General features: G+C 39.3%; 1 long non-coding RNA gene across 1 annotated transcript in view; it reads left to right on the forward strand.

Moving 5' to 3' along the window:
• Window positions 1-12,354, forward strand: part of LOC117958685 — a 20,348-nt gene extending 7,994 nt beyond the window's left edge. Inside the window, exons 2-3 of the long non-coding RNA XR_004659773.1 lie at window positions 8,350-8,358; window positions 12,285-12,354. This is a non-coding gene — a long non-coding RNA (uncharacterized LOC117958685). The remainder of the gene's footprint in view (window positions 1-8,349; window positions 8,359-12,284) is intronic.
• Window positions 12,355-12,573: the final 219 nt, after the last annotated feature.

A 12,573-nucleotide genomic window follows, 5' to 3' on the forward strand; every position in this document is an offset into this window, starting at 1 on the left:
CAGCTTGTGTTACTTAATAGAAGAAATATCAGGGTGGAGTGTTTAGCTGGTAGAATGGATCCAGAGGCTGAGGATTTAACCAATTGACTACATTGGCATGCCACCAAAAGGCAGGTTTCTATGAATAGTGTTGACCTCTTTCCCTCACGAGGCCTCCTTCGCCATCCCTCTCTCTGTCTGTCAAAGGTCCTGTGCACACACTTCTGAACTGTCAAGGCAAGCACATCTTTCCTCAGATGCATTCATTTGAAGTAACAGTCAATGATTCTGTGAGATCATCCTCTCTCTCTATTCAGGTTTTGCAGAATTCAATCCATAGCTGGCTAGAAAGTGAATTATTAATCAACCAATAAATATAAGATACTGCATCATTATTTCTATAGCGGTCAGACAAGCATCGCCTGCTGATACAGATTAGAGCCGTCCTTACAGCATCAAGAATAGCTGGTAACCTTACTGTTATACTGTACTTGTTTTGGTGACTGGTCAATGTGTGGATTTGTGTTTTATTACGTATCTATAACAAGTTGATATCACAACAAAATACGTTTTCTGATTGTGGTTGTTCAAAACATGTGTACACACAAATTTGGTCAGTTACTACTTAGAGTAAACTGTAATTATATTGCAAAGTTGGGTTTCAATTCATGTTGATGAATCTGAATTCATATTAACAAAGTAAAATTACCTGCAGTAGTCATTGTATGAGAAGAAGGCAAATCATGTGATAACTTGCATCATCAAACTGCTGAGTTTTCACCATAAAGAGTTCCTGCAACACACATTACGCTAGCTGAGCTAGCAACATGGTGCATAGGGTCATTAATAGAGCAACAAAGTCTGTGTAGGGAGATGGATTGGTCGACAAAACTTTGCACTTAAACACAAGAGACCGCTGTTCATTATTTATGAATACATACTTTGTCCGTGTTGATAACATGGTAAGAAAGTAACATTTATTAACACCAATTAGTTTAACTGCCAGTTACGTTTTATATTTCAGCAGACTAAAACATGAGTAAATCCTTCCACAAGTGCACAGTGCAATGAAAGAAAAACCTGACAATAGCACCCACTAAAATCTGCAGGTTTTCATGAATCCCGCCAAGCTCCAGATTTTTTGGGAAATGATTACATCCCAAATAGATCAGGCTGATTGTATGGATTTATTTCCAGTATACCATCATAGGCAGCAGGTATACTTGACTATTTTGTGCACTCACAGCACACTGCCGCAGAGATTTGTCTTTTCTCTTCTGTCGTCATTATACATTTAAGGAGATCTCAAGTTATTGTATAATAATCAATTTTTGAAATATTGATTCAGAATCTAACAAGATGAAAATTTCAAGTCTTATGTGAATTGAATTCCTCCACTTTCATTATTTCGGCCTCTGTAGATACAGTATTACTATCACTCACCTGCTGTTTCTCCCCAACTCCCTCACTCATCCACTCACTCCTTTAATACATGGATTCAATAACAGGAAAATGTAACGGACACTTTTCAAGCAAAAATGTTATGCAGCCAGCAAAACACACACACACACACACACACATACACACACACACACATACATACACTCCCTGCATGGATTCAATTGCCTCTGTGTTTGTAATTATGGCTCCGCAGGAAGTAGAACGGAGCACCTGGGTGCCCTGCAGTGGAATACACTCTAAATGAACTCTGTATTTCTAATCTAGGAAATAAAAGGTTGAACTACTGTTTTGCATTGACAGTTACATTTTACTGTAATTCAAATACCATGATGGAACTTGTTCCAAATAGTTATGTTTTCCCAAGTAGCCAGTTTTGCCTGAAGAGTTAGATTTACTCATATACTGCACTAAAACTGACATTCAAAATATTACACATGATTACCACAATGGTTTTATGTTACTGCTTATTTGTTTTTTTGCCTGTCCAGCAATATGAAACACTTATTGTAAAGTATTCCGTACACAAGAGACATGCCAATCTACACACAGGAATACAAAAAAAGCTTACTTGTTAACGTACAAAAATCCTTCACATGTATTGTTTGCCATATGGATGTCAAGACATACATACTATCCCTGCAAAGTGATTTAGGGGTCTGCAACAACCCTTTACCTTTATTTTCTCAGTTTCTCTCATCCCCATTTGCCTTTTCACTTAGGGTTGAAGTGGATTTAATCAGTAGTATGGGCAATGGCTTTCAGTTGGAATTAATTGGCCAGTCTATTTGATCAGGAAAAAAATGGGTATTTCTAATGTTTTGTGTTTTCACTCTGTTGCAGTTTAACTGTGTGGGCAATGTGTTTCTTTATTCTTGGTTTCTCAGAAAGCAATTTTCCACCTTTTGCAAGCAATGCGAAAAAAGATTAGTACAGTTTAAGTTTTTACACACTGATAAGCACTAGGAAAAAACAAGAAATAGATATTATAGAAGAAGAAATGTGAAATAAAAGAACAACATCTAAAGTAAGACCCAATTAAAGGGGAGTTTCTTTCAGAGCCAATTTAATTGTACCTGTGTGATGTTTTTTTTTTTTTTACACAGAATGTGGGGCAATGCTGGCGGCATGGTAATGGCAATGCTGGTCAGTCCACCACCTTGGTCAAGACCAAAATATCTCTATAACTATATAATGGATTGCTGTAGAATTTTATACAGTTATCCAGAAGATGGTCCCCCAGAAGATGAATCCAACTGCCTTAGTGATCCCCTGACTTGTCCTCTGGCTCCATTACCATGCTACTTGATGGATTGTCACACAATGTTGTAAAAATGTTTATAGTTTCCAGAATCTTTAATGATCCACCACATTTCCCTCTAGAGCCGCCATGAGGTTCACATTTGTGGTTCTGAGTAAAAAGTCTTAACAACTAACGTAAAGATCAATGTTAAATTAAGGTACAAACAGGAACACGGGAACAATTGTAATACGCAGGCTGATCAGATGGAGCAGTTCTAGGATGTCGAAAGCAGCTAATGGTCAATGGTTTAAACATTAAAGTTTATTCTTGATCTTGAAAATAGGTGACTACAGATGCATTCATTGTTCCATTTACTAAATTTTTTTGGAGCATGCAACCTCATGTCAAGTTCTAGTTTTTTCTCTCTGTAAAGCAAAGCTTGATTGTGTTGATTATTTTTACAAAAAAAAAAACGACTGATGTTGAGTTGATCTACTTAAAACATAATAAATAAACAAATACATGTGGTATTGTCTTACGTATCACATTTACAGTGTCATTTGATTGCATTATAGTACCTTGCTGAAGACTGGGTTTGATGAATTACAAACAGTATGACAGTTATTTAAAGTGGTCTGCTTTTACAGGTTTGGCTATTCAATATCAGATGTTGACAGATTTCAAATGAATCAATCACGGGGCATGTCTGCAAATAAAGTCTGTTTCCATTCTTTTAACTGAATTCAAATTGGACTCGGGACATATTATTTAGCAGTGCCTCATGTACGGAGCAGTCACACTCATGCGTGTAAGTACATTGCTCTTCACACAGACCTTTGAAAGTCCTAGGAGTGGAGACTTAAAAAGGCCACTTGGACTCTGTCAAAGCTGTCAAGTGGAAGTCAGCTCACTTGTTTGTGCCTTGCAGTTTCTGTGTATGGTGTGGGTGTGTAAGAGTGTGTGTGTGTGTGTGTGTGTGTGTGTGATATTTATCAAGATACAATTCCCAAAATTCCCAAGAGAGGAAGAAGGAGACAGAGGGGGGGACAGGAAGAAAAAGAAACCTGAAGTCAAACTGGAGAAGTGAAAGAAGACACAGCTCACAGTTAGAACTAATAAGTTCCACTTCTGCACGGACCTTATATGTATAGATATATATGCATATATATATATGCATATATATATATATATATATATATATATATATATATATATATATATATATATATATATATATATATATATATATATATATATATATATATATATATATATATATATATATGTACATACATATTTTCAACTCAATAGCAGTCCAAACAACCATGTCAATCTCAACATGGCTATAATTTGTTTCCAGTCAAACGTTTTACACATTTAATCAAATGATTTCTGATAGTAATTAATATGCAGTGGTAAATGGATGTACTTTATGTACAGAGTTGGTTGTAAAAATACTTCACTTTCTCATGTACAGTTTGAAAAATACCGTACACACCATAGTTAGAAATACTGTAATAAGATGCTCCATTAGTTTGTCAGTGCCAGTGGCAATATGTAGCAGAAGAGCAAGAGGTATAAACTGGTGGTAATTGAATACAGGGATCCCAGTGGGAAGATGAAGGGTAGCCAGGCTATTAGACAGAATTAGCCACCCCCTCTCCCACAGGAGCACACGTTTAGACACTGTGCACACAAGTGCTTGTGTGTATGTGTGAGGACAGGGGCGATTCTAGGACCAGACCTTTAGGGGGCTCAGCCTCTAATGAGAATGTGACACGGATAAAGTGACTTGCAAAAGTGTTAATTTGGGTTCTAATCTGTTCCATGAAATTACCAACTTCTTTCTGGGGACTACCAACATTAAACTTCACAACCGCACAGATTAGATAGAGACTCAGCCAGAGGCGGGAGTCAGGCACAACCACCTCTGTTTAACCAAAACTACGTTTCTATTAACCCTTTCCTTGACTGGGTTACAGGTGCAAAGCATCGGCAACAGCAACACAGGATATTATACCTGTTTCAAGCCCTTTGAACCTGTAATTGTTTGTCTTTTGACACTAAGTTTGCAAAATCTAACGTGAAGCACTTAAATTGATTTTAAAAATATTTTTATATTTATAATTTTAGGGGGGCGGAAATTAAATTTAGCTTGAGCGTCACTCTAAAGGTTGTAAAATTGCATGAGTCCCCTTCTGGCAGGCTAAAAGCCATTCCATTAAGGACGTTTTCATACCGATAGCCTTTGGTTTGGTTGAATCGAACCAGACTTCGTTTGTCCAGCTGGTGCGGTTGATTTGGGCAGGTGGAAATGTGAAAATTCACAAAACTCTGGTGCTAACCACAAGCAGACCAAACAAACGTACCAAGACCTTCTAGAAGAGGTGGTCTCGTTACGCTGTCAATCAAACTCTGGAGCGGATTGTTTTCCGCAAATCTGAGCTAATGTCTCTTGTAGTCAGGTGTGTTTAGCAATCTGTGATGAAGTAGAGCAGCCAAGTGTAGCAGCGTGCAGTGTTTCTATCACAGAAATTGGCTGCGGTCAAGCTTGCTATCCATCACTCTTATCGCTGTGGTCAAACCAGCTGCCGCAAAATTGGAGACAGACGCCATCAGAGCAGAGCAAAGTCTCGGTGAGCAGAGCAGATGTCATAAACGTCTCTTGCAAAACAATGTCTGATAATTTTAATGAAATTAGCTGGTTTGACCACTACACCAGAACACAAGACCTTCTATCTGTGTCTTTGTCTTTCCAGACATATCTGACCAATAAGAGGCTGGACGTTCTTGCCTGATTTGTAATGACACAATTTGGTACGCTTGGATTTTCCCAGGAGTGAAACCAAACCAAACGACCAAGGGTAAATCGCTCCAAGTTTATTTTGTTATCTGTAACCCCTGTAATTCCTTACCTGTTTTAGTTGTCTCACCCTGTACGCCTCTGCTACGTGTGAAAACTTTTATCAAAACGTTTATTAACTCACGCTCTGATTCAGACCACTGCAAACAAACATACTTCACCTATTTTGACTTTGTTGTTCATGTATAACCAACAATTAATACAGGATCAAAGATTGAAGGATTGGGTTTCCATGGAAAGAGCAGAGACAAGATGTTGTGTGTGTATGTGTTTGCATATGCAATAACTTGAGGAAGGTGGATGAGTTAAAGAGGAGCAAAAACATGAAACAATTGTGAAAACAGAGAATGTTAAAGATACAATTACAGATGAAAGGAATTAGTGTTAGATGGAGGAAGGATGAAGAGATGCATGAATTTTGGCGGGAGGTAAATTGTTGCATTTTTTGAATCCACAGGTGATTCCTTGTGTTACTGATTGCCAAATACTAATACTAACTAATGTGTGTGCATGTGTGTGACTATGTGCGTTTGTTTCTATGCTGTCACATTCCAAAGAAACTAAAACAGGTTCTATTTCACTCGCAGTATTGAAAGCCTTGAATTAGCCTGAGCAGAACAACATTACAAGCTGTCATGGCCAAGGGTGGACAAATGAATGGATTATGTATTTCGATCAGGTGCATGCTTGTGTATTTGATGGTCATATTGTGTGAATTTGGTTCGGGTTACTTTATTGGTACCCGTGGATAAACTATGTTTACAGTCTAAGAGGCAGGACATACTAAAAAATGTGTATACAACCACATAACATACAACAGACCAGACATTAAAACGTGTAATAGAGACAGTAAAACATGGATGAAAGAATAGAAAACAGTACATGACCAAAGTGCCTGTTCATTTTGTGCAAGTGATTCTAATTCTGCAGTTTGTTTAATAGAGTGATTGCCGCTGGGACAAAACTGTTTTTGAATTTTATAGTTCTACAACCGGGGACTTTTAGCCTCCATCGAGAAGGGAGATACTGGAATTCCCTATTCAGAGGGTGTAGGCTATCTCCTAAGATGACCACAGCGATCCGCTGTAATTTTATACAGGTATGTGGCGTGCAGCGGAGACTCCCTAGTCAGTTTACTTGACCATTTTGCAATTTGATTTATGCGATTCTTGTGCTTAACTGAAACACACCCAAACCATAATGCTAAGGAGAATGACATGATGGATTCAATAAAAGCATGATAAAATGAGGCCATCATTGTCTTGTCTATGTGAAAATGGTACAATTTTCTCAAGCAATATAGATGCTGTTGTCCTTTTGTGTAGACAGCTTTGCAATTCTCTTGGAAATTTACGAATGGGCATTCTAGAGAAATCAGTATCAGTCCGTTTTAATGTACTGTATGTGTATATTCAGTGACAGTGAATATGAGCCATGGCTTTCAAGTTTGTACACAGTAAAAGCACAATAACAAATATGAGGTACAATAAAATAAATACAGTAAAATGCACTGCCAGTATACAATAAATGTGTCCACATGAGATCAACACTCTACCTGGTGTTAAAAACAAAGAAAAGAAGTGGGTTTTAAGAAGAGTTTTAAAATGAGACAGAGAGGAGGCCTGTCTAATGTGCAGAGGCAGCCCATTCCAAAGTTTTGTAGCTGCAAAGGCAAACGCTAGGTCCCCCCTGAGCTTAAGCCTAGCTTTAGGCACCGTCAGGAGCAGCTGGTCAGCTGACCTGAGAGATGGGTTGGGAATGTAGGGGTGCAGCAGCTCAGAGAGGTAAGGTGGGGCAAGGCTACTCAAGGCTTTAAAAGCAAATAACATGATTTTAAAATGAATCCTAAAATGCACAGGCAGCCAGTGGAGTAAAGATAAAATAGGTGAAATGTGCTCATACTTGCTTGTGCCTGTTAAAAGACGTGCAGCAGCATTTTGTACCAGTTGAAGATGCGCAATGGAGGACCCACTTGACCCCATACAAAGTGCATTACAGTAATCCAGATTTTTGCTAGCTGCCTTAACTGGAAAAAACTGGACTCCACCACAGCTTTAATCTAATCTCAGAAATTCTAATTGTGTGCATGAAGTGTACGCTGTTCAAGCTGTTCATTCATTCATACTGATTTAAAATGTTCATGTTGCATTGAACAGCATTTAAATCAAAGATATCTTCAAATGTTGCAGGAGGAAGATGTTCAACTATTTAAAGTGTGTTTTTTATGGTTAGCAATACATTTGTTTGACTGATCCTGTAAACAAGCTCACACTTTGGAAACATCATTAAAATTAACAAACCAATCTGAGTTAGAGCTGCTGAATTCTCACATTCTCGCTTTTATGGTGATATATCTCATTAAACGTCTTAACCTAGTGGACGATAAACTCTTTACTCACCATCCTTTTGGACAGTAGGGCATCTAAAAGCTAAAGCCATGATTACAGAGCCAGGGATATATTTTACAAATACGGAAGTAAGCCAGTGATAAGAGCCAGTCTTTTCTGATGCTTTTTTGGAAGCATGAAGGTAGCAAGTTATTGAGCTGTGACTGAATTAACGCTTAATAAGCCGGAGGCACAAGACCATTATGGAAAAGTGGTTGACACTTTTGCAAGAACAGAAGCGAAATATAAGGCACAAACCTTTGCTTAGATACGTGTTTATGGATATTGTTGTTGTTGTACATGGGTTTGCAAACAACTTCTTTGTATCAGAAGAAAGTTCTCCATTAAGGATATACTGTATGTTTTTGTTCTTTCCAGCCTTTTTTTTGAATGAAGGTCTCCTCTGAGATGGAGAAAAGCCAAGAGAAGTGCAGGAATGAAAAAAAATAAATGACGATGAAATATCTAAACTGTCAACATGCTGAGCAGTGTTTTGGAGAATTAAAGACAAACACAATACACAGCCAATTTGACAAACACATGCTGTTGTCTTTTTTTCTTTTATTTGTTTTTATGAGTTATTATTGTTCAGGAAATGCAAGTCCCTACCGACAAATTTTATGTATATATTTTCATCAGAAACTGGAAAGAGAGGGTCTATTATGCAGTGGGTTTCTCAAACGGGAACTGAAGCAGATGACACAGCTATAATTTGGTCTCTCAGATGCTCCATCGACAGTCTCAGCACACACTCTGCCTTTCTGTCACTGATGGAGAGTCACGACTTCTCAAGTTGAAGAATTATGCATGCACAGAGTTACACACACACACACACACACACACACACACACCGACACATACACACACAAACACACACATGCAGAAACACACAAATGCGCACACAACTTTTGGGTCTGTTTAAGCATTCTGAATTAAAGAGCTTCCACATACACATTCAGATAAGGCTCACACATAAACACAAACACACACATAAACTTAAAAGACTCATAAAACCACGTAATGAATAGTAATCACAGGCATTTCCATAACGCAAAACATAATCCCTGATGAAAATTCAGACAAAGAAATAAATTATAGTGGGGAAAAACAGCCACACACCGAAACCAGTGCAATAACGTAATGAATGATAATGTGAAGTAAAACTGCTCGAGTTAGAGGAGGTAGTGATGCTTAAGGGCAGTTGTGCGTGCGCGCACATGTGCATCTATGCATTCACTCAACATTCATGCCTTTATGTATCATAAAAATGCCAGTGCAATTTCCGGACATAATATGCCTTTAAATGTTCATCTGCATGCGGAGGTGGGTGTGTATGTGAATGTATGAGTGTGCGTGTGTATGTAATCTAACGGTTTATGCAGTGAAGTTAGAGCTTATTAAAGGGAGTGTAAAGCAGAGAGACTGTAATTACCAAACATAAATGAGAAGCTCTCACCCAATGCATTAAATTACCCTGAGAGAGGAATGCCAGCTGATAATTGGACTTTCTCATCTTAGTGTGTGTGTGTGTGTGTGTGTGTGTGTGTGTGAGATAGAGAGCATGTGGAGATGGGGATGAAAACCATCTTAAGTTGAAAGATGTTGCACAATTTTGTACTTGCGTCTGACTGTGTGTGAGAGTGTGTGTCTATCTGATGTCCTTCCTCTCTTGGAGAAAAAGTTGTTGCTAGTCCTCTTGCACACTTTCAGAGTAATAAATCCGTTGACGCTCTAGTTATGACAAACCACGGTTCACTTCAGGCTTCACCTCCCCTGAGTGGGTCTGTGTGTGTGCATGTGTGCATACGTTTCTATGTTAAAAAAAAATGTATCCACATGTACTGTTTATTTGTACGAATAAAAATGGATTGTACCTTACAGACTATTCCATGTATTGTAATGTATTCCATTTGTATCTGTGTTTTCTGTGTGTTTCAAGTGTGTGAGATTAATTGTGTATCAAGGTTAGTGTGTCAGCGTTAATGAGAGGTTGTTTGTCCTGGGAACGTTTGTGATAAAGACTGATTGTCTATCGATAAATGTGAGACCCAGCATTAATTCAGGTATGTGGACGGGTATGTGTGGCCGTAGATACTGTATGTATACCAGATTTGTGAATGTGTGTGCATGTGTGGTTCTCCCTGTTGTGTGTCCCTGAGTGCACTTCCCTCCTCCTACTCCCCTCTCTTTCCTCTGCACTGTCCTTGCAGTGTCCTTCTATCTGCCTCTCTCTTTCCTACTTTCTCACCATCTCCATCTCCTGGCCTTGCTCTTTCTATCTTTCAAAGTCTTCTTTACAGATGCATCCCCCCCTTAACACACACACACACACACACACACACACACACACACCATCGTCTCTCTTCCTCTTTGCGTTTCACTCTTTCCCTCCTTCCTTGCCCTCCCTCTTTCACGCTAACTTTCTGCACCAGGGGAATAACATGCTTCAGAGCTTTCAGATGGAGACAGAGAGTGCAGCTCCAATCAGAACTGCACCAGACATTTTAAGTAAACACAGCCGCAATGCTATCACACATACATGCCTCCCACCCTGCAAAGTCTGACGGTCAACTGTACACACAAAGGAACACATGCAGGGACTTTTGCAAGGGAAAACATGCCATCTGAACCTGAAAAATGAATCACTTTAAAAAAGCTGGAGCACAGGGCAGATGCCAGTACAGAGGGAGGAAGATGAAACAGGCTGTCAGAGTAGAAAACCTGCAGCAGATTAGAAGAGAAAGACTGGAGAGAGGGAGCAGTTGGGCAAAACAAACAGAAGCCAGAGAAAGGACTTGATGGAGAGGAGAGTTAAAAGACACATAAAACAAGGTAAACACACTTTAGCCAGACTGACCAATGTTAGTAGACAGAAACACACAGAAGCAGTGGATTGCGGATAATGGCGATAGAAAGACAGGCAGTAAAGCAGACAGCACACAGAGCAGAGTGACAGACTGACAGAGGGATAAACCGACAGAGACACAGCGAAGGGGTTAGTTTGCTAAATGGGTCTGCTTGATAATTGTGTTCTGTGACAGCTGACAGTAGCGCCACTTAATTAAAGCCAAGCAGGAAATGACTATTTATAGAGGCTCTATCCCATCAGCACTAAATGACATGGTGTTTTATTTCCCTGCAACCAACTGGCCGCAAAACGCTGACTTTATTTAATACGATAAGTGTGTGTTTGGAGGGGAGGGGAGGTGAGTGGTGTGTGTGCATGTGTGGGTCTGTGTGTCATGGTGGGGGGAGCCAATGGGAGGAGTCTGCCCAGTTAGGCATGTAATCTGCACTAAAAATGTGTGTGCCTGTCTGCAGGAAAGATACATCTATATAAAGAAATAAATCAGCATTATTATATACATTTGTCCCAGGCAATTGGAAGCGAGCACTATATCGCACACATACACACACACATACGCATGTCCCACGACAATGCACAGTTTGACAGCATTCTCCCTGACAGTTTGAAATGTCAGCCCCAAGTGTCCGTCCAAGTGCGCAGATGAATATGTGTGTGAGTGTGTGAGGTTGTAGAGTCACCATTTCCTGAATGTCAGCTAGACAAACAATTCATGGAGGATTCCTGCTGCCTCCTTTTCTGACTGCCATGCACTGGATTTGACTTGAAGACCAAAACTCTCAAATGTTGGAGTTAAACATTAGAAATACAAAAACAGAACAGGCATCTCTGCCCAAGAATGCACTCAAAGCACTATGCTATATTTCTGGGATTCGTTGGGTTCGCCTGTTGAGTAACTTTAAGTGACACATTAAAAAATGATAACTCCTGGCTAAGACTGGATGGCTGATTTCATTGTAATGCCATGTGTTTATGCTTGTTTATAGAATGTGTGAATACAATTTTAAAAAGGGCTGCACTTTGAATTTTCTTCCTGTGAAACATGTTACAAGTCCATTGCAAACGTTCAGTGCAATGCAGGAAGCAATTTGCCCTTCATGTAGCATGGTGTAAAATTAGGGTTTTACAACCTTGATTAGAGTGGTGGTTGTGCATGTTATAAGCCTCTTTTCTTGCCTGTCACAGGCCTGCAGTGAACGTTTATTTTGTTATCTGTAACCCCTGTAATTCCTTACCTGTTTTAGTTGTCTTACCCTGTACGCCTCTGCTACGTGTGAAAACTTCCTTCCATTCTTTTTTGAAAAAGTCACTTTAATTAGGGCTCAAATCTCACCTTCAGCTTATGACCCCTGTATCTCTGCTCTTCTGTGTTGACCAGTTTCAGCCTGTGATACTTTCCTTTTTACAAGACATTGTTTGTCATTTGAAGCCCTCAGGTTCTCTAAATGATGCAGTCCCTTTTCTTTTGACTGTTAGTGAATAGCACAGAGTCAACGTTTTCTTTATATCTAGTGACAGTGATCAGGTCATCAGTTCAGATAAGTACTGGTAAACTTATCCAGAAATAGGAAAAGAAGGCCCTCCCAAAAGACAATCCCTATTTAAATCTTTCCCCCAACGTTAACACATTTCTGATTAGATATTCCACGTTTTGATGTAAGCCTGCTACCTGCAGTAACACCCTATTTGCCTAGTGTTATTTCTAAGCATTTACCTCTTCCTCCGGTGAAAACGTGTCGTTGTGTTTGGCAGGTGCTTGTGTATTTGGTGCCGAAAC

Source organism: Etheostoma cragini, chromosome 2 (genome assembly GCF_013103735.1).
Source record: "Etheostoma cragini isolate CJK2018 chromosome 2, CSU_Ecrag_1.0, whole genome shotgun sequence".
Taxonomy (NCBI): domain Eukaryota; kingdom Metazoa; phylum Chordata; class Actinopteri; order Perciformes; family Percidae; genus Etheostoma; species Etheostoma cragini.